Source organism: Miniopterus schreibersii, assembly GCF_964146895.1.
Source record: "Miniopterus schreibersii genome assembly, chromosome: 8".
Lineage (NCBI taxonomy): Eukaryota > Metazoa > Chordata > Mammalia > Chiroptera > Miniopteridae > Miniopterus > Miniopterus schreibersii.
The window spans coordinates 71086231-71105588 of record NC_138109.1 but is presented as its reverse complement, the minus strand read 5'-3'; the positions used below and the strand labels follow the sequence as shown (position 1 = coordinate 71105588).

Below are 19358 nucleotides of genomic sequence, written 5' to 3'. Positions count from 1 at the left end.
GCCCAAGTGTGCGCCTGCCCACGGGGGGCGGTGGTTGTGCTGAGGGGGGCTGCCGGGCCCAGAGCCCCTGGGTGCCTCGCACTTTCTTCCTCGCTGTTCCGAAGCTGCTTGGGCCTCGCTGGAGCCGGGCAGAGCCAGCCTCTGAGACGTGGTGATGTGCCAGGTGAAAGCCACTCAGGGCCCCAGGACTGCTTGGGGGTGCCTTAGGAAGGCGGGGAGTTCCCCATTAGCAAAAGGGGCACAGGGTCAGAAATTTCAGCAACTGCTGGTCAAGTGATTGCATTTCTGCCCAGAGACTGAGGTGGTTGGGGGAACGTGGGTGTTTTGTGTGCATGTGTGTACGAGTATGTGTACCTGTGTGTTTGCTCGTAATAAATGGGCTCATGCTGTATTTATTGCTCTGCGATAGATTATTTGTACTTGTATAAATCATTACTTTGTATTAAATAGGAAGCGCAATGCACTGTGAGTGTTCATGCCATTCCTTCTGCCGCAGTGTGCGGGCCGCCGGGCTGGGGGGAGCTGAAGGGCAGCTCTGTCGGGGTTTGGGCTGCCCTGGCAGCCCCATCAGGCGGCCAGGGGCCCGGTGCTGCCTCCTGGATTCTGTGCTTCCAGGGCCCCTCATCAAGACCCTTGGCTTCCAGCAGACAAATCGCTTTATTCTTTCCCTCCCCTGTCTTTAGTTTTATGGGGTCATGCCTTCTAAATTCTTTTTTCTAAAGGGCAGACCTTGACCAACCTTTCTGTTCTCCAGGGAAATCTTACAGGATCCCATCACCTTCTGTCTCTTTATTACCAAGTAATGAAGCTACTTACTCAACTCGGCCTTTGTAACAAAACCCTCTTTCTCCTTCCCTAAGCCCTCTCTGCCAGTTGCCCTGCCTCCCTCCATCTTTTCCTGTCTGTGCCGTGGGTACCCCAGTTTTGGTGCTCGGAGCCTAAGTTAGTGTAACCTATTGCTTGCCTTCAGCAGGGCTATGTGGGAAGCAGGTCCCAGGCTGGGGAGGCTGCGAGGGGTTAAGGTCCTTGGGCCACCCACAAGGAATGGTGCTTGTGTGTCTTTGTCCTGGTAAACTAAGATTCACCAATGAGTGAAAGAGAGATCGAGTTCAGAAACACGCGTGTGAAACCTAGTGGGCTCCTGTAGGGGGAGAGAGGAGACTGTGCAGGTGAACCCCCTTCTCTACACCAGAAGATTCCTCACCTCCTTGGGTCCTGGAGACCTTGAGCATCCTGGCCTAGAAACCTGAGGAGCAGCCAGCAGGGAGATGTGGCTGCATCTACAGAAGAGGCCTCACCAGCTCAACACCCTCAATGTCAAGACATGAACTGGAGTTTCCAGAAAACTCTGGCCACTGCTGCCGCCACATTTCACTCCGAAAAGGACAAGCCATTCAGGTCACCACCTGAGTCAACCATGGGCAGTCTCAGTTTCAACCCTGCCCCCTAGATTTGATAGTTTCCTGTCGCTTAAGACCCCCACCGGTGGGTTGCTTCACATCATTAGGTCTCAGATTTCTCATATGTGAAATGGAACTTGCAATAAATATGCTCTGAGCCTTTTTCCCATGTAAACGTCTTTTCTCTTCTGAGCTGCCCTTCTCCATCCCCTCCTCCCCATCGAACCCTCACTCTTCATGCAGATGTCTTACATGCCCTCAGCTGACCATCTGGAATTCTTCCCTGGGACCTCGGTCAAAGGGAGAGAGGCCAACAGCTTGAAGGTCTGCCACCCCCACAAAGAATGAAAATAGAGTGTTGTTTGGAAAGAAAGAGAAGGAGGTGAGTAATTAAAGCTAATTATGGAAATAACATGTTAGAAAGATACCCTAAGAGGGAAAAAATCCAGGCCTCCTTCCTTGGTGGTGACGAAGTCATTCTGGCTTGAAAGCCCAGATTCCCTAGAGAGGTTTGGGGGTGACCAGCAAGGGTCAGGGTGCAACCAAGAGTTTTTCATTTTAAGCCACAGAAATATCAACAACTGCTGAGAGAACTGGCGATCGGGGGTAGGATAATATTTATAAAGCAAGCTCGGCAAACCCCATGATGGCAGCCCCCTTCCTCCCAAACCAAAGCCACTTCTAGAATTCCCTTTTCCCAAAATATGAGGGAAGAGAGATGGCTTTTATTTGTCATCAATGAATAAAAATACATTAAACATGACTGGCTAGAGCACATGGAGCATTGGTAATCAGGTCGTTGTGGACTTACTGCTGTATCGGATCCAAACAATAGTTTAGGAATGGGAGGATTTTAGCAATTACCTAGTCTTAATTGTGGAAACTCTTCTTAAAATAAGATATGGGTAGTCACGAGGCTACAGATGAAGCTGCTCTGCTGGGCCCCAGCATTCATTTCCTTACAGCAGGTGCCAGGGTTTTTCTGGGAAAACCTTAGGCCTTGGTTCAAAAACCATTTGTGCAGTCCAACCCTCTTATTTATTCAAAAAGCATTTATTGAACACCAACAATATTCCATATTTGGGGCTTAAAGGGAAAGCTAACTATGGAAAGTCAGACATCCTTATTGATTTCTCCTTTAACTGTGCTTCCATGTTTGAAGATTGCTTGGGATGGTGATAGCTCTCCATTAGTGAAGGTTTGCACCATCCACTCTCCTTTGCTGAATCTGGCTGATTTTCTTTTCCTGATGCCTTCAGAGGTGTAATAAACCTCAACCCTCCCCCATGCCCATTCTCACGAAATGCTCCTTCATCCCTACAGCCATCTCATTTATAATTGTGGGACAATCTGTCTAGGTATTCTCTCATCTGTTCAAAACTGGATCGCCTTGTCAAAAACTGTGAATTGACAGTTAATATTCAAGGCGAGAGAGATTCTGATGTGTGATGGCAGAGCTACGATAAAATGAGTCCATCTTTCATCTTCAGTACTAAACTACTTCTGATGACCCAGGAAATTGATTCTTTATTTTTAAAACTGATTTTAAAAGTGAGTTACACTATCGGCTTCACCCTCATGATGAGCCAGATCGAAGGTTTTGTTGTTTCTGAGAAGACCATCTGAGTTCTCCACACTCTAAACTTGGCTCGAGTTCTTGTCCCATGAGGTTGGGTCCCCTGAATCTTCAGGCAGGTGTTTTCAGAGCCCCTGCAGTGAGGCTTGGCAGCTGTTCCCAGAAGTCTCCTGGGGCATGCTGTGGTCACTGGGCCCGGAAGAAGACAGATGACCCCAGTAGGGATAATCTAGGAGGCCAAGGACACAGGGATGGTCTGGCTCAATTTTGGCCTTTGTCTGTGAATCTTTCTTTCTATTATTTTCCTCAAGTCAGGACTTTCTTCCCCAGCTCTTATGAGGACTCCTGTCACAGCCTCTTACCTGACTTTCTTGTCTCACCTGCCTCCTGTCTCTCCTTCCCATTGCTGCCAAGGTTATCCTGCAACAACAAAGATCTCCACAAATCCACAAATTAATAGCTTCAGTGTGTGGGGGTGGGGAGGGAGAGAGAGAGGGGATGACAGGCTGAGAGAGAGGGGGGAGGAGAATTTCTTTATGCTGCAGTATTGTCTGTGCCATAAAGTTAAATTTCTTAGCATGATGGTCAGTGTCTTTCACAATCTGACTCACCTCCTAAACTCCAGCCACGTGAAATCTCTTGTGATCTACTGAACACCCACACTGAACACCCACAGTGACCACCCCACACTGAACACCCCACACTGAACACCCACACTGAACACCCACACTGAACATCCCACACTGAACACCCACACTGAACACCCACACTGAACACCCCACACTGAACACCCACACTGAACACCCCACACTGAACACCCACAGTGAACACCCATAGTGAACACCCACACTGAACACCCCACACTGAACACCCACAGTGAACACCCACAGTGAACACCCCACACTGAACACCCACACTGAACACCCCACACTCGGTCTCTCCTCTGTTGCTACCAGTGCTCTTCCCTTTGCTCTCTATGCCCTTCCTGCTCCCTTAGTGAACCCCTCCTCAATCTTCTAAATTCAGCACAAATGTTTCCCCAGGAAGACTTAGCCGCCTTTCCTTTATCTGTACTTCCTCATATGGTTTTCACACACCAAATGCTTGAATTTGAATGATCTCTTTGTATGCCCATCTCACCAGAAAGGAGTGCCACAGGCAAGGCCAGCATTCTATGATGCCGTATCCACAGTGCCTAGAATATTTCCAGTGTTCACACTCAAAAACCATATTTGTTGAATAAATGGTCTTCTCTGGTAGGACACCAGGGATTTCTGGTAGTCAGGGATTTCTATGTTTTAAAAATGATATAGAATCATGTTTTAACTTTATTGAACTTTGGTTCTGCAGCAGAATTTAGAAAGTACTGGTTTATCATGGACAAAGCACAAAAGGAGCCCATGAAACATGAGCTTGGTTGCACCATCCATCCTGCTGGGTCCAGATCTAGGTGTGTGTCTATGTGTCCATAGATACATGTGAGTGTATGTGTGTCTGTATGGATGATGTGTGTGGGGGGAGGGGGTGTGCGCAAGCTTCTAAAAATGCTTTTCTTATGGGATGCTCCTGTCACTTGGTTTGTTCCAGGGTCCCTTTCCTATTTCTGGTAGTGAAAGCTTCCATTTTCCTCTTTGCTTGGTCTTATTTTATCCTATGTGGACTATTTCTCTAGACCTTCATAAACCAAGCCATTGGCAGTAAATTTTTCCTAACCCCTTTGAATTCATAGTTGGAAGAGAGAATTCTAATATTCTAACAGCAAATATTTTTTAAAAATATGAAATCTTGAACATGATATAGCTCTTTCCAACACTTTCCCCTACACACAACCATGGACTTAATGGGAAAAAATGAAAAGCTATATTTTTGTTCACAGAAAACAATAAAGAAAATGAAGATGCAGCTAGTTGTTTTTTTCCTTCAGGCTGTTTTTTGTTAGAAAAGAGATATGTGGAGAAGTAGAGGTTGAGGGCTGAATGGTGAGCCAGAAATAATCCTGTGTGACTGTAGCTCTGTAAGAGGGCAGGGCTAAGACTGGCCATTTCTTCTGAGTGTTGCATGAAACTGAAGACCTAGATCTCCACTTATTTCTTGTACATAGAAACACAGCCCATGAGTTTAAATAAGAACCCAAAGGAACAGTAAAGTGACAGAGCCAGTGTCCTGGGAATAAGGGAAGAAAAAAGACCAAATAACATCCAGGCAGCAGGCCAAGTCTCTGCAGGTAAAGACTTTATAGTTCATCCCTTGGCATTTCTTAGACTCACGATGTTGTTAAAATGATCAGGGACATTCTTACTGAGTTGACCTTTGCTATGCAGAGGCATTTCAGAGCTGTGCTGGGAAGTTAGGGGCTGTGGGAAGCGAAGTGACAGTTGTAGCTCAGCTAATCAACTATCCAGCCAGGAGAAACCATCGTGAGTGGCAACGCTGCTTCCTCAGCCTTTATCCCCCCACACCCCCAACTCCACGACTTAAGGGGCCAGTGGGACCTGACTCAGTGGACAAATGATTGGGTGGATGCATATCAAAGGTCACTGCTAACAACATGGGTTTTCTGTACTTTTTTTGATTCCAGAAGGGATTTACCTTGCTGGTGAAACAAAGGATGAAGAGAGCTGAGCCAAGAGTCCTTCCTGTGTGTGTTCCGTCTATGAAAACATGTGTTTATATTCATTTCATTTGACACTGAGATGGACCCAATTGAGATGGCTACTGCTGGATCCCTCGTGGTGAGAGGAGCTGGCTTCAATGCTTTCTTAACTTTGGAATCTAAAGGCAAGAGAATGAACCCCGCTCTATTAGAAACCCATCAAATTCTTACCCCTCAAGGTTATTTCCAATAACTCAGTGAAAGAGTACAGTGGGAGCAAATGGAAATACATTTTGTTAGCAAAGGGAGATTGATGACATCTTAAACTCTATTTACAGATTTGTAATATTCTTAAAATCCCTGTGCACAGAGTTAAATTATAATTTCCTTTGCTGTGGCTTGTTTTGATAGAACTGTAGAAGGTCATGGCAGGAAGAAACCTTGGACATTCAAACAAATCCTCATTTACAAATGAGGAAACCAAGGCCTAGAGAGGTTAAGTCCCAAGTTACTGAGCTAATTAGCAGGACTTGAGAGACAAAGAGTTGTCTTTTTTTTTTTTTAGTGGGTCCTGGTGGCTCCACTACCTGAGTACACATTATAAGTGCTTATGTGTGGTGATACAAGAACTTTTTAGTAGAAAGGGGATTCTTTGAAATATGAAGCCAATTCTCTCCCTGCCAAGATACTCATAAAACAACAGCAATGAACTAGGACAACTGTCTATTGTTGGGAATTTGGGTGGCAAATATTTTCACAGAACCTAAGTGTTCCAGTTCAGCCATTAAAACTTGCACAGAAAGCAAAGGGAAATGGAAAAGGAAGGTAAATAGGAAATACAGGGTCCAGGATTCATGTATGGATTACATAAAAAATGAAATTAATGCAGATTCAGGTGTGTGTGTGTGTGTGTGTGTGTGTCTGTTTAAGACATGATTACTTTTGAAGCTTTTACACCATCATCATTAGCTTCTAGAGTAGTGTATGAACTTACAAGTTTCTCCCTTGGATTGTAAGTCTGTGGTGAGAAATTGGCAGAACTGGCTGTATGTTTAGAGAATTGGTCAACCTGAGCCAGGAAGAGCCCTGCTCCTCTTGTAGGACTGGGGTGGGCTCAGACTTGTCAGGGCCATGAGTTGGATCTAGAGGCTCTCAAATTAACTCAAGTCAAGACTTGATTAGGTCAGCAGGATCCTGGGCAGGGAGAAGTTGTGGATGGGGAAAATGCCGTAAGGGAGCAAGAATGGCAAGGGACAGGCTATCAGAAGTCAGACAAGATAACTGGGTGAGGCAAGAACTGTAACAGAGGGGTCTGGGCTTAGATTTGCTCTGGTGTGTGTTTATGGGGGATAAGTGGGAAAGGGTCAGGTGGGAGCAGGCTTTGAATCTTTCAGTGCTTTTCAGTTAAAAGGGGGGGTAAGGGATGCGTCTCCCCCCCCCCCCCCAAAGTGATCCCTTGGTGATCCCTGTACAACCAGATCATGTGCCATGAGCTCTGGGTGGCCAAGAGGGCTTGACCAAGACTAATGGAAGTGGAAGACCTTGGGATAACCAATGTCATTCAACTTGGGTTCTGACAGTACAGGTATTGAAATAGACCCTCCCTTCCTCTTCTTTTTAGATAAAAGCTGTGTTCTTTATAGAAAGAGGGGCAGAATTCTTTACTCTCTCAAAATACTGCCTGGTATGGGAGGATCTTCTCACCTCTAAAAATTTCAAGCAAGTGACAAACTTAGTCTTCTGACTTATGAGGAAAATGCGATAGCCTACATGATTGACTTGAGGACTTGCCTTAAAAAATAGCTTCCCCAGACCAGGGCAACTGTTATTGGAACTGTTATTGGAACTCCAATATTAGTGATTTATTCTTTTGCATTGGCTGTAGCCCTAACAGTGCAGCTTGCTTTTAAAATGTGAAATACTGCTGGAGATAAATACCTCATTAGGTCACGGTGGCTTCAGCATGAATTAATTCAGCAGTTCAGGAACTCAGAGCCCTATGACAGCTCTGGATCAGGATGGAGAGGGAAGGAAAACTGAGAGGTTGGAAACAAGGGGCAATGTTTCAAGAGGGGAGACACTTATTTTCTATCATTGTAGAGGACAGTTTTGGGAAAGCATTGCTTGTTTGGCTCTGATAAAACACAGAAGAGTCTGAGCAGGTTCAGTATCAGGTAACATCAACATCATAGTGTCCAGGAAAGGCACAGGAGAGGGAAGACTGTCCTTATTTTGAGTTAATTTCATTAACAAAATCACTGTGTATTTACACAGGAATCCATAATTTCAATGTGCTTCCATAATCAATATTTCGCTTCCTCCTCAGCGTATTGTGATGGAGCACGATAGCGCACTGTGACAGCAAATCTTACAGGAGATGAAACTCATGGCTCAGGGAGGTTAACTGGTTTTCTGCAGGTCACAATGCCTGAGGTGGTCTATTGAGCACCTCAGGGGATTCCTGGGAGACTGAAGAATGAAGCTGGTGGTAGTGGTGGTAACTATGGGGTCTATAGACTCTCTGAAGTGATATTTAAGATTATGTTTTGCATGTTCATATGTGCATTTTTATTGAAGAGATTTTCACTACATTCTCAAAGTGCTCCTTGAACTACAAAAGTTTAAGACCTTCAGGCATTTCAGTGTGTACCTGGAGTGGTATGGAAAAAAATTCTCCAAGCACAACCCTTGATCATGGATTCTTTTGATGCACCAGAATCGACTCCCAGACAAAGTGCATCCTCAGGACTTAAAGTGCCACGTTATAGGTGCCACCCTTCTGCAGAAACGACCAGAATCAGCCAGGAAGCTGACTTCCTTTGTCCCAACTACACCTCGAAGGCATTTCCAGTGTTCGCAGTTGTGGAAGATGTTGATCCTCAGAAGGCTGTATTTGTTTTGCATAAACAATGGACTTTATATAGTTTAACTCCCTTATATAAATTCTCCTGTGCTAATCTCCAAGAGTATCCTAAACCTCTGAGTGCATTTATTGCTGCTGAGCAAAGAGGACTTGCTGTGGAAGTGGGAGAAGACTTCAGCATCAGAGTGGTTTTCTCTACTTTCCCAGGAACGAAAGAACACAAAGAGACCCTGAAGCATTTCTTGTCCAGATTCTGTAAAAATCTCAATTGCCTTCTGGGAATAGAATGTGAAATATTGTGGACTAGTTGGTTCTGATGTATATTTGAAAACAATCTTCTGGATACTCTCAGAGGACTTTAACTGTTTGCCCTTATTCCTTGTAAATGGGCAGAGATTAATACAGTCATAATTGGAACCTGGTTTCAGAAAACTTTTGACTGTTGTTTCAGTTCCTTATGAATCAATGTGTTTAATCTTTCCTGGCTGTTATGTAGACTGCATGCAAAGTAGACCATTATATGGCTGTTATTGAATTTCTTTGGTCTATACCCTATAGCCCTCAATGTCTGGACATTTCTTACTTCATACATCCAGTGGATGACAAGCTTTGTGGGGCAGTGTCCACACACCACCTGGGGAAGTTACCGAGGGGGAAGGTGACTTATTCATGAACTGCCTTTATTCACATTTCTATAGGCATTTCAAAATTCATTTATCAGCCATAAAGTTGGTTCATGTTTTAACATCTATAGCTTCAGCACATACTGATGGAAAAGTAAAGATTCTGTGTCAAATAACTTATTGGAGTGTTGGCATATTTGACAGAACTGGCAATTTTTCTAATTGAGCGAAGCCTTTTGGGGACCATAAGGTATGGATTATATACCTTTTTCTCATTGATTATTTGCCTAATTGCTATGCTGAGAGGGACAGGTGGAGAAATGGGCAGCCATCTCTGCATCTATTTTTCTCATAGTGCCTTTGGAGCTGCCAGATGGAAGCTAGGAAGGATCTAGAAGAACAGAGAAGGCGGTAGTGAATGAACCACAGCCAGGTGCTGGTGTAACAGTCCTGATGATGTGGGATGCCAGTCTCTAGACAATGCAGAGTTGTTAATCTGTTGGCCAGCTTTCTAAAAAAATATGTAATGTTTATTATGTCAAATTTTTAGGTTTCAAATGAGATATCGCTAATATCTGATTTGAGTCTTTAAAACCATTAATCCCTTTAAAGCATTTTAGACTTGCATTCAGAGAGAATTTCTTTCTTCAAAGATATTTTCCTAGTATCATTTTGCTGTAGAGGACTAGCAATAAAAAAAAAATCCCTTCCAAAGGAAACTAAAATTAATATACATTTTTAAGCCACTAATATGCTTCTGTTTTTAATATTGTTCAATTATTATTGCAATGTTGAATTAAATGTTCACTTCAAAAATGAAAAAAATGAAAATTACATTTTAAAAATCATTTAAAAGATAAATATGGAATGGGGTAATTCTTTATAAAATGATGCAAAATATTTTTTGAAAGAGGTTCAATTTATAAAATGTTAATTTCCAGTCTTGTTATGATGCCTGTACATCATCTAGAAAAAGTTGAGTAAGAAGAGTGATACTCTGTGTGTTACTTTAGCTTAGGTCAACCCCAGGTGCTAACCAGGAATGCCCAGTGAGGAGGTGGCCAGCAGGGTAATATCAGGAAGGCCAGACACATCTTTCATGAGGCTTCCTTATTTGACTACCATTGCTTTGCTTTTATTACATTAGGTATCAACAAGGTGGTTTCATTGATGAAAGTAGTGTCTTGTCAGTTAGTTCTCATTGGTGAGGTTGAAGGGATTTAAGATGTGTAAATTAGAGCTTAGAGGTACTTTTTCTTTGAATGAACAGAGTCTATAAATCCACTCAACCGTGGACCTGTCCTCTTTGGGAATATTTTCTTAACTTGAGTTCCAGTTGGTCCTATGTCCAATCATTGGTTTAAGAAGTGGAATAGCGTCCATTACATTGTTTTGAATCTTGCTCAAGCAATATTGCTGTGTCTGCTGAGCAAACCTTTTACAAGGCATGTTTGGAGCATTCTAAAAGGACAGGGAGCTGGAACTTTATTACATTTAGAGAACTGGTCTGTAAATTGTTCCGAGCCTGCCTTGTTAATAAATGTTTATCAAATAGATGTCAGCATGTGTACAAAAATTTGGCCTAAATCTTGCTTTCATTATGACTTGCTAACCAGGTTGCGGAGGGAAGCTAATTATTGCTCTCAAATGTTCTTAAAGGCTACTGTGATCTACCAAACCAAACAAAACTCTAAAAGCTGCCCATGACCAAACTGAATGAAGCAATTTATAATAATCCTAATTTTCAGAGGGCTGCTAATTGTATCTGTAATGTAAATTTACCTACATTGATTCTGAACATTTTTATTACTCCAAAAAATAGTGTGAGGAAAAAAGGCTACTGTAGGAGAAGATTTGGTGAGACGAAGGTGGGATACAAAGGCAAGTATAGGAAGAAAACTTAGAGGAGGTCTTCAGAGGGCAGATGAAGATCTGCTCTAAAGCTCTGTGGTGACAGGCACAGGCAGATGGAGACCTTATCTCTGGACGGAATGAATGGAAACGTTGGACAGAAGCATTACCCCGCTCCCAGCCCCAGTAGATAAGTTAAAGAAAGTGATGACTTCGTTATGTCCAGAAACACTTAAATATACCTCAAGAAAAATTCTAACAGGCATCACCAATATTTCCGGAAACTTTCTATCTCCATTTTCAGAAATACATTTGAGAACTGTCAGCATTTTACTTATCTCATGATGATGGTGTTTAGCACATCTTTTTTTTAATTTTTTTACATTTTAAAAAATGTTTTACTGATTTCAGAGAGAGGTAGGGAGAGGGAGAGAGAGAGACAGAAACATCAATGATGAGAGAGTCATTGCTCGGCTGCCTCCTGCACACCCCTCACTGGGGATCCGGCCTGCAACTGCCCTGACCAGGATCAAACTGAGATCTCCTGGCTCATGGTTCAGTGCTCAACCACTGAGCCATGCTGGCTGGGAGTATCCTTCATGTCTCTTAATGTCTCTTTCATATATTCCATCTCCTTATTTCCCTTTCCCTTAAGTAATTCCTTCAATTCTATTTTCTATTTCTTCACATCTGCTTTCACCACATCTTTATAGCTGTTCTCAGAGTTTAGTTTTTAGCAAAGCCATAATAAATACTTGTTGAATGTCTGTTGTGACTGCTCTAGGTAGTTAGGGGGGTAGCAGAGAAATATTAGACTCAGTTCTAACCTCAACAGCTGTTTTCCGATGCTGATTTCATAGACCTTAAATAACTAGTGACCCATCCTGTGCATTTTATCATCATGACCATTATTACAAGAGGATATCAGTGTAGGTAGGCAAGCAGGTAGGATTAGAGAAGATAGGATTTGAACTGAAGCTGTAGTTTAAAAGTATAAATATTTGTCTTGATGGGGAAAGAAGGCTCTTTGGAACAGAGCCAACAGGCTGGGCATGGGGAAGAGGGAAAATAAAGTCTCTACATTGATGCAGCCATGTCACCCATAAATGGGAGGACTTGGGAGACCAGGGGCTGTGGTCCCCACTCTCTGTGGCCAGTATTGGCTGAATTACATTGTGTCAAGCAGGTATCTGGCCAGTCATTTATGTGGCAGGTTGGTAGAGATAGCACCCTATCCCTACTACTATTAAGCCAAAAAAAGTCAAGACTATAACAAACAAAACTTATATTCAAAAAATAAGTTAGGTGATGAGATGACTCACCTACAGGCCGGGGTTAATCTGCAAATCTATGTGGTGTTGGGCCAACCACCAAAGAGACTCAGAATCATACAGGAAGGCACTGAGAAATGACAATTGGCGAGACAGGAGGACTGACGGGTCCTATCTAGAGTGAGTAGGAAAGGCTTCCCAGGCCCTCAGATGGGCGCCTCCAGAACCTGGCTCTAAGTGGGCAGATTTCACTTAGTCAGCCCTCTAGCCCATTACACAGAAACAGGCTGTTATCAGCACATAAACAGATCATGCTAATTTAAAACACTTCTCTTTCATTGAAATCAAACACAATTAACTTATTATTTTAACTACCCAGGGGAGTTTGTGGTAGAATTTTAAAAACAAAGGAAAAAATATGATAACTTCAGAGAGTTCAAAGAACAGTCAAATGATTTTACCAGCATAGTTGTTTAGGAGGCCACTGCTATTTGAAAGAATTAGGGGAGGAAGGTCCTCAGGGAGCATCTGTCCACCCTTCTCATTTACAGGTGAGGACACAGAGGTCAGACTTAGCAGGCTTACCCTGCTTACTTAGCTGTTTAGAGCAGGGTCAACATTTAGGACAAGACGGCAAAGATTCTGGGCTTAAGTCCTATGTTCTTTTAATGAAGTTTGCCGGAAACTAATGAGTATTTAATTTACCTTACACAATTTTTTAAAAAGAAGTTTTGTTGAGATATAATTCACACAACATATAATTCACTCATTTAAATTGACAGATTGATGGCCTCTAATATGTTCACAGAGGTGTGCATTCATCACCACAACCAATTTTAGGACATTTTCATTACCCTAAAAAAGAAACCCCGCACCCCTTAGCTCTCAGCCCCATTTGGCCATTTCCCTATTTTCTTAGCATTTCTATTCAGATACTTTGCTCCCTCAGCCCCAGGAAACTGCCAATCTACTTCCTGTCTCTATCATTTGTCAATTCTGGACATTCCATAAAACAAAGTCATAAAATATTGGTCTCTTGCAACTGACTTCGTTTACTTAATATGTTTTCAAGGTTTCATCCAAGTTGTAGCATGTTTCTGTACAGTCATGTGCCGCTTCACCACTGGGATATGTTCTGGGAAATGTGTTGTTAGGAATTTTGTGGTTGTGTGAACATGATAGAGTCTATTTACACACACCTATAGGTGTAGCCTACTGCACACCTAGGCGAGGTGGTACACCACTGTCGTATATGTGGTCCATCGTTGACCCAAACAGCATTTTGCAGTGCACAACTGTACTTCATTTTTTTTTATTGCTGAATAATATTCCAGTGTATGGCTATATCACATTTTATTTATCCACTCATCAGTTGCTGGACATTGAATTGTTTCCCCTTTCTGGCTATTACGAATAACGCTGCTATACAAATTTATGTACAAGTTTTTGTGCGGACAAATGTTTTCATTTCTCTTGGGTATCTACCTGGGAGTGGAATTGCTGAATCATATGGTAACTCCATGTTTAACTGCTTAAGGAACTGCCAGACTATTTTCCAAAGCAGCTGCACCACTTTACATTTCCATTAGCAGCGTATGAGGGTTCCCACTTCTCCACATTCTCACCAGCACTTGTGATTTATCTGTCTTCTTAGTTATGGCCATCCTGGTGGGTGTGCAGTGGCATCACACTGTGGTGGGATTTGTATTTATCTGATAGCTAGCAGTGTTGAGCATCTTTAAATGTGCTTGTTGGCCATTTGTATATCTTTGGAGAAATGTCTTCTCAGACTCTTGCCTACTTTTAATTGGGTTGTCTTGAGTTGTCGTAGTTTCCTATAGTAGAAAGAGTCCCTTATAAGATATATGGTGTGCAAAACTTTTCTCCCACTCTGTGTGTTGTCTTTTTAATTTCCTGATGATATATTTTAAAGCAGATACATTTTAAATCTTGATAACTTCATAGTTTTTTAAGGGGTGAATTTTTTTTTCTCTGCCTTTGGGTCATTTATAAGTAGACCTTAATATATATGTGGTCATGAAATATTTGCTATAGAACATCTGTGGATCCATCTATAGGAGGTAATTTTAGCTTGATATGAAGGGCAGTAAAAATAGATAGAAGCAATAGGGTTAGAGGAAAGAGCAGAAAAGTAGGGTGTGCTAGAAGGTGTTGTGTGGAGAAGGGCCCTAGCAATCTTGCACATCTAGGAATTACTCCAGTTACCTAATACCAAAGGCCCCTATTCAGTGTCACCATGAGAAGAAATAATATCCTTAACGATCAGAACTTATGTAGGTAAGAACAATCACAAGAGATTATTGTTTATAATTTTCTGTGTCCTATTTGTAATAAACAGAGTCCTCATAGCAATAATTGTTTACTAAAGAAGTCAGGTGTCCAGTTACATAAAGTATAACACAGGATTTTTGATAGACGTATGTGTATGTACGTAAGGGTGATAATTTTTATTACACTTTGGATGAAGCCAGATTTTCAGATGGTTATCGTTATAGCATAAATAGAAAGAAAGTGGTTTTTCCTTGTTATTTTCCTGTGTTTCTCCCTTTACCTCCTCCAGTCCTGCCACTTCCCATCTAAACACAGGAATATACTAATCAGGGAAATATGCACTGCTGTTTAGTAAAGGGGTCAAATCCATTTGGATGGAATTCCAGGCTCAACATGCTAACAATGGCAGGAAACTGGGTCCTCCAGCGACTGCAGCCAGGAGCTGTTGAGCGATAGATTGTTGAAAGAGCCAGCCCTGGGGTACTCTGCTTTGGCATGCTTTGTGTTTGGAATGCTGTGATTGTTCCAGACACAATGAGGGATCTGTCTGTCCACACAGGACAAGTTGTAATTACAGGAACAGAAGCTAAGTTACTGCTCTTAATTGCAAATGTTTCCATAGCAGACTGTACTCCGCTGCTAAATTGTCCTCTGGACTGTATAGGTACTGTCAGGATTTTTAATTTAATGTTTTTGGTGATTAGGAGAGTAGACCTTATACCTTCTACCTACTTTATTAATGTCCAGGTGATAGTCAAGATCCCTTCTGAAATGCCTGTCTTATTGATTTTAATGACTCATGCCAGGACGAGGTATTGTCTATGTTGAGAGGACAGGGTGTGGAAAGTCTCTTTGTCTTTGGTGTCCTAAAACCTTGATTTATTGTGATCATAACATCATGTAGAGAAGTCTTCTTGTGTCACTTAGGGACCATTTCCTAATTAGGAAAGAAGGTTGAAATCTGGCCTTGCCATATGATCCGGAAAAAAGATAGCTACAACAAATGAGAATTTGTAGCCAAACAATCACCATGTGGATATTCTTTGTGAACTAGGATCTTTGTCTCTTAGAAAGCACAATAGGAAAATTCACCACTTTAGATAGTTTATAACATTATTTTGTTCATTGATTGATTGATTGATTGATTGATTCATTCATTCATTCATTCATTTAACAAATGTTATTTGAGGGCCTATTATATGCCAGGTATTGTATTAGGAATGGGATGAAAAGTAGCATAAGAAGAGGTCTGCTTATGAACTTACAGTCTCAGTAGGGACCAAAACACACCAACGAATAAAGCATTGAGATAGCTTATGACAAAGTTATACATGTTTCATGGTCTACAGGTAAGAGTGATGAGGAACACTCACATTCCCGGAGGTAGCTGAAAACCTTTCCTCACGTATCATTGACCAGAATTAAGATGTGGGTCAACCCTAAACCAATGACTGGTAAGCAAGTGGACTGATTCTTAGACCAATCAGACCCATCCAAGGAGATGGGGGCCGGGACAGCTTTCCTCGAAGGACAGGCAAAGGAGGGAGTTACGGATACCGAATACAATCCAGGCTCTGTTTGAGAGGAGACAGGGAAGGGTGCTGGGAGACAACTGGTAATGCCCAGTTTCCTCGGCTGACATGCCAGAGAGATCACTCTGGCAGCAGTGTGGAGAATGGGCCCGGACCGAAGACGGAGACAGCGAGGAGGTGCTGCGGCCTTTGGGGAGAGACAATGAGGCCTTGAACTTGAGCGAAGAGGGAGCTTCCGGGAGCTGTGAGGGCGAACAATTTATAACAGTTATTCTTAAACGTTTAGGGGGTGATGGATCCCTTTGAGAATCTGTTGCAAGCAGTGTTATATTAAATGTCAAGGTTTGCTCCATTTTAGCATCAGTGTCACCTTAATGGCAGGGGAGCTGGGCTGGTGAGACCTTTGCGTGGGCCACTGTTCTTGTTTCAGGTGGGCACCGGATATCTTTAGCCACATCCTGGGGGTCAGAGAGATGATACATCATGCTCTGAGGGCCACCAAGCAGATGGGAAAAACGAGGCGTCAGATACACTGTTCCATATCCCACTCCCTGAAAACGGCAGCTGTAGAGCTTGATCTCGCATTTGTCTGAATCACAATCCCAAGCAGCCGTCCATCGGTGCTGCCGCGACTGGTTGAAATGTGAATGACTGTGATTACTGCTTTTTTCTTTTCTGGAATCCTTCGGTGGCTTGTTTGTGCAGCTGAAGGAGACACTCATGACCTCATTCCTGACAGTTTTAGGAGCTGACAGCAGAACATTCAAGGAATGACATCAAGTAACTTTTCTCAAGGTCATTTCCTGTCCCTGATCTCTGCAAAGATCACATTCCTGCAGGATGTGTGGGGGTTGGAAACAGACCCTGTTCTGTCAGGGGAGAGATGCCTGGGGCAGCTATCATAGGCAGACGAGTGTGTAAGTCTGCATCCTCTGTGACATGCTTTGCTGGTGAAACACACCCCCCACATTTGGCTAAAGACAAACAGGTCTGCTAGGCTGCATGATTCATGTTTGATGAAGTCTTTACCCTGAGTCAATAATTCACATTTTAAAGGCAAATGTTGAGCTCAACAGCTAACCAGTTTGCACTGCCTGGAGTAAGTAACTGTGTCTTAATTTGGCTTATTAGAAACAGCACCTTCTTAGGTTCTTGAAGCAGGACATACTTACGTGGACTTCAGGACCTCTGCCTCTTTTCCTATCCTTAAGAATGGGTGTAGTTGTAGGCGCCGGGGGAAGGAGGCCTGGGGAAGTGAGCCGGTGCTGAGGTTTGGAGTCAGGGCGTCCTGGTTTCACGTGTGTTTCTGCCCCTTATCACCACACGATGGTGGGCACTTTACCCTTCTTAGCATTAGTCTGTCACCTCTGAAATGGACATAATCATGCTCCACTGAGCTGCGTTTATGAGATCTGAAGATAGTGCGTGCAGAGTGCCTGGGCACAGAGTAGATGCTCAGCAGCATGGGCTTCAGTATGTGCTTTGCTGCATGCCTTCTGCTTCGCTGAGGCACGCTTCCTCCCTTCCCTTTCATGTTACGTTAGAGCTGTATTTATTTCTTTAAAGAAGAAAGACACCCAGTCTGAGTAATGTGTTAGATACACTCACAGCTGGCTTTTACCACTTCTCCCACCACCTTTGTATTTTGCATCAGCTTGCAGGAGGACGTTGGCTACAGGAAGCATGGTGGTGAGGGAGCAGTGGAAAGTGAGAAATCAGGAGATCTGTCTCTATCTATCATCTATCTATCTATCTATCTATCTATCTATCTATCTATCTATCTATCTATCTATCTATCTATATCTATCTATCATCTATCTATCTATCATCTATCTATCTATCATCTATCTATCATCTATCTATCTATCTATCTATCTATCTATCTATCTATCTATCTATCATCTATCTATCTATCATCTATCTATCTATCTATCTGTCTATCTATCTATCTATCTATCTATCTATCTATCTATCTATCTATCATCTATCTATCATCTATCTATCTATCTATCTATCTATCTATCTATCTATCATCTATCTATCTATCTATCTATCTATCTATCTATCTATCTATCTATCATCTATCTATCATCTATCTATCTATCATCTATCTATCTATCTATCTATCTATCTATCTATCTATCTATCTATCTATCTATCTATCTATCATCTATCTATCTATCATCTATCTATCATCTATCTATCTATCTATCTATCTATCTATCATCTATCATCTATCATCTATCTATCTATCATCTATCTATCATCTATCTATCTATCTATCTATCTATCTATCTATCTATCTATCTATCTATCTATCATCTATCATCTCTCTATCTATCTATCTATCTATCTATCATCTATCTATCTATCATCTATCTATCTATCTATCTATCTATCTATCTATCTATCTATCTATCAATCATCTATCTATCATCTATCTATTATCTATCATCTATTATCTATCTATCTATCTATCTATCTATCTATCTATCATCTATCTAATCTATCTATCATCTATCATCTATCTATCTATCATCTATCTATCATCTATCTATCTATCATCTATCTATCTATCTATCTATCTATCTATCTATCTCTATCTATCTATCTATCTATCTATCTATCTATCTATCTATCTATCATCATCTATCTATCATCTATCATCTATCTATCTATCTATCTATCAGTCATCTTCTATCTATCATCTATTTCTCTCTGGCTCTGGTCTAATTTGATAACGGCCTATGGAAAGGTCACCTGAACTCTTGGGGCCTCCATTTATTTGTCTGTAAATAGAAGGGCTTGAACTAAAAGCTCCTTCAGAGACCACCACTTTGCTAACTAAGTCTTGTAGACGTTTTTCTGCACTGGCTGATACTTAGACCCAAATGTCCTACAGTCAGCAGATGGGGCCAGCACGCTAAGTAACCCCTTTACTGCGAATGCTCCTTTGGCATATGAGGCTCATCAACCTACACATTTCCAGGAAAATTACTTTTCATCCTTGCTCTTTATACACGTGGCTTGCTTATGTGTAGATTTTTAAACACTGTTGATTTGTAAGGGTGTGACTTACTCTGAGATATAATTTGTGTTTGTCAGCTAGTTAAAATTGGTATCATAACATGAGCTTGTTCAGGCATTAACTATCTCCCCTCTTGTTTTTCTCATACTCAGAAATGAGTGGTAGAAAACAATTCCAGTTCATAAAACATCAGCAAAAGTAGCTGGGTCTGTTTAGGTTTCACCTAAAGATGTGGAATGTGAGACTTTTCTCAAAGGGAAAGCTGACCAACCAGATACATTTGCGTTTGCATCAGAAACATTTCTGAACCTTCTTAGAATCCTAGCATG

General features: G+C 42.0%; 1 pseudogene across 1 annotated transcript; it reads left to right on the top strand.

Annotated features, from left to right (window-relative positions):
- Positions 1–8276: 8276 nt before the first annotated feature.
- On the top strand, positions 8277–12156 carry LOC308560972 (centromere protein L pseudogene; annotated as a pseudogene). The gene is made up of 2 exons: positions 8277–9305; positions 12093–12156. The product of its transcript is annotated as a centromere protein L pseudogene (transcript).
- The last annotated feature ends 7202 nt before the right edge of the window (positions 12157–19358 follow it).